Source organism: Zea mays, chromosome 7 (genome assembly GCF_902167145.1).
Source record: "Zea mays cultivar B73 chromosome 7, Zm-B73-REFERENCE-NAM-5.0, whole genome shotgun sequence".
NCBI lineage: Eukaryota > Viridiplantae > Streptophyta > Magnoliopsida > Poales > Poaceae > Zea > Zea mays.
This window is the reverse complement of record NC_050102.1, coordinates 11,149,485-11,153,491: the sequence shown is the minus strand read 5'-3', so window position 1 is coordinate 11,153,491 and position 4,007 is coordinate 11,149,485. Positions and strand designations below refer to the sequence as shown.

General features: G+C 43.4%; 1 long non-coding RNA gene across 1 annotated transcript; it reads right to left on the bottom strand.

Moving 5' to 3' along the window:
* Nucleotides 1-648: 648 nt before the first annotated feature.
* LOC103632027 (uncharacterized) lies at nucleotides 649-1,772 on the bottom strand. Its single transcript, XR_555612.3, has 2 exons — nucleotides 1,227-1,772; nucleotides 649-1,151 (listed from the first exon to the last, which is right to left on the bottom strand). It is a non-coding gene; the product is annotated as an uncharacterized lncRNA (long non-coding RNA).
* Nucleotides 1,773-4,007: the final 2,235 nt, after the last annotated feature.

Below are 4,007 nucleotides of genomic sequence, written 5' to 3'. Positions count from 1 at the left end.
TCCATCCCATTTTCCATGTGTCCCAGTTAAAGCGTGCTGTGGGACCGGAGGTTGCAGTGGCTTACTTACCTGTGCAGTTGGAAGGGCATCAGGTTCCATTCCGTGTGTTGAACTTGCAGCAGCGTGTGAGTGCCGATGGTCATGCTCAGGTTTTGATCCATTGGTCCGGGTTACCTGCATCTCTTGCTACATGAGAAGACTTTGTTGTTTTACGTCAACACTTTCCTTTTGCTCCTGCTTGGGGGCAAGCAGGTTTTCTTCCAAAGGGGAATGTCAGCACTGCTTCTTCAGTTACTGGATCAGGTGAAAGGAAAGCAAGACAGGAGCACGGTGATGTGCAGGTTGATGGGCTACGCAGGAGTGGAAGGGCGCGCAAGGCAAACCCGGTTGTGTCCGGCCCACAATGGGTCACTAATTAAGCCCACTTGTAACAGGAAGATGTGTATTAAGGGCCTGTTTGTTTACCCGCATGGATTATATAATCTGGATTATTTTTGGAGGATTATATAATCTGAATTATATAATCTGAGTAGTCCTGTTTGTTTACCCAGATTATTTGAGTTGTTAATATGATTCTTTTGTATGAGGAAGACAAGAATGCCCTCTATATTTGTACTAGGTTGAAACTCATATATGAGATGAACAATGTAACAAACGTTTCTGAGTATTCATAATTTATTACATAAATAATTTGAAAAAAATAATTCAATTGACATTGGCAAATATTGCATTAGCAATATTATCACGGAAGGCATTCATGTCACTTTCTTCATCCCCAAATTGACTAGTACTAGGCTGAGATGATGGCATTGGCATATAATCTTCATCTTCATCACAACGGTCAAATTCTTTATCTGCCAAAGAACTGTCACGAATAAAATTATGAAGAGCCATACATGCATGTATTATTTTGGATTGTTTGGCCATAGGATAACTGGGTAGGTGTAACAGAATTCTCCACTTCATCTTCAAAACACCAAATGAGTGTTCAATCACATTACGCATAGATGAATGCAAATAGTTAAATGTCTCCTTTTTTCCGCTAGGTCGGGGACCCGCTCGATACTCAGGTAAATGATATTTTGTTCCTTTGTATGGTGTTAGATATCCAGATCGATTAGGGTATTTTGAGTCAACAAGATAATATTTACCTAAAAATACACCGACATATGAGAGTAGACCATAATAATTTATAAATTGAAATTATATAATAAACAATATGATACCTGGTGGAGGATGTGGAAAAATAGTGGCATATTTTGTTAGAGCATTATTGAACACCCTCATATCATGTGCAGAACCCGGCCATCCCGCAACAATAAAAGTGAACCTCATGTCGAAATCACATATGGCCAGTACATTTTGGGTGGGATATCCATATCGACCAACATGTTGAACCAATTTAGAGGATGGCACAACTACCCTTATATGAGTTCCATCAATTGCACCAATACAATCATTGAAATGAGGGTGAAATCGGTCGCCTAGTAATCTTTCATGGACATCAGTAAATTGAGGATCTCTTGGCTTCACAATATCTTTTGATAGGAGAAATATGCAATTCAACACTTCTCAGAACTTTCTACTAATAGTTTCTTTTGACCTCTGAAATCTATTTTTTACTTGAACGACAGATTGAGGGGCACCAATAGTCCATAAAAACATACAAAGTGCTTCCAAAGAACACATATTTTCAGTTGTCTTCAGTCCATATGATGAAATCAACAAGTCATGCAACTTTTCAATAAGAGGTCTACTCATCCGAAACATATCATAGCAATCGTTTGGATTACTGATTGTTGTCATCACCCAATCATAGCCAGTTGAACTAGGTTTTCTTCTCACTGACTTGTTAAGAAAAGTTTCACCATAATACGTACCAAATGCATTGAGCATAGATCCAACTCTTTTCAACATTTGGCCTCGATCTCGCGCAGCTACAAAAGCCTCGTCCTCCTCCTCATCCTCATTCACATCTACATCAAGCTACAAATAATATTCATGCAAATTAAGTAATAGAAAGTACCAGAAGCCACACATAAAAATAAATAGATGTTCCACACATGAAAATAAATAGATGGTCCTAACACACGAAAAAAATAGATGTTCCATAACTAGTGCCACGACCGACGCGTCCTTGCGCTGCGTTGTCCAGTTCCTGACTTGCGCGTCCTTGATCTCGTGATGCTGACCCGCGCGGCGCATGGGAGCCCTCACCGTGCATGGCGCCCCTGATCTGACCACCGGGCGGCGCATGGGAGCCCTCACCCTGCATGGCGCCCTAGCTGATCTGCGGCGGGATTCGGCTGCCCCCGTCGTACGTCGACCGCGCGGGACGCGTCGGAGCGGCGGGCGGGATCCTGTGTCGCGGGCAGTGCCAGGCGTGAGTCTCGTCGGCAGTGCCAGGCGTCCGTCCCATCGGCAGTGCCAGGCGGCGAGATCCTGTGCCGCGGGCGGGGATCGCGCGGAGGGTGGGGGCTGGGCGGCGTGTTTTTGTTGGGCGGCGGGCTTCTCCGATCCAATAAGCGCAAAAACGATTCGGTGGATTATAATGACAATGGTGGGTAATTTCTAGAAAACTTGAAAGGGTAGTGGGGAAGTGGGAAAAAAATAATCTGAAATAAGCACCTTCTCACTTGCTTATGGATTATCATAATCCAAGGGGTTAGATTATACAATCTCGGCATATAAGCTGGACTGTTTGTTTGCCTCTTAGGATTATTTAATCCAGATTATATAATCTGTGGGGCCCTAAGTAGGTGGAGAGAATGAGAAGGGAATCAAACTTGTAACAGAACTCTGAACTCTACCAGAAATAAGCATCTCATGTTCGCGTCCTCTCTCTCGTTCAGTTCTTCTTCCTCCCTTCCCAAGTCCTCCTCCGATCCCTGACGCTAACATGACTTGACTTGAGGCGTGTCAGCGCGTGCTTTGTGGGCATGAGAAAAGCAGAGCCATTGATCTCAATTTCGAACCCATGCAGTATAAAAGACGTGATTGCTGGTCACCTCTCACCTGTGAAGATTCCTGCGACGGACCAGAACAGGGCAATATGATTAAAACGATAACGCCTTCTTTCCTCCAACTCACCTTCTTGGGGGGAAAGGCAAATCAGAGCAAGAAGATCCAAAATAATCGTGAAAGCAATGCAGATGTGAAAGGCAAAGGTGCTCGAGGCATATTGTTGCTCATCGTGTTCCTTCATTTATTCTTCTCTTATTACGAAGGCTTACCAAAAATACATTCGAAGACAAAAACACGAAACAACTTCGGAGTTTGAGCGATTCTCGAAGCGCGAGAGTGGTTGCTCAGTCGAAAGGTGAAAGATGGATGGACATTGTGCGTCTATTCATAGGTAAAACTTTCTATAAAATTATAATATTATTAGGGACTTTATTTGGAAGCAAGCAGATTAGACATGATTGAAAAAGCTAAAATTCACTTGTTATTTAAAATTGAATAGCAAAAGAATTTTGAATAGCGACAAAATTTTAGCTCTTCAATCCTTTCTAATTCCCTGCTCTCAAAGAAGCCTTATTAACAATTTTCTACTATATTAAATCACCAGTTTCAACGATCGTCCCGCGTCATTATTTTTCAAAAAAAATCCTACATTTCTTTAGAATCAAACCGCACTCCTATAATCTCTTCTTTACTACTATAAGTCTATAATAGGAGAATTTCGTGTGTCCTAGTTTTCATGCGCCGTCCCCCTCTAGTGAACATCGTACGTCATTGTGCTTCCCACATCTCTGAAACAAACTCCCGCACGCCACACACAGAAACCGCCTCCGCACGCCACACGCCTTCCTCTGCCCACTGTCGCAGCCTCGGAGCACGTCGTGAGGATAAGTCCCTGCAAACTCCGTGCCGAGCGATGCGAGGATAGGCTCCATGAGCTCCACGTCGATAGTGTGCCACAACCTCCGATAGCATGCCTGCCATGACCGTCGTCGCTATAAATTTCTAGCCTCTGGCTCTCCGCATCTGCGCAGCGAAAATGGTTA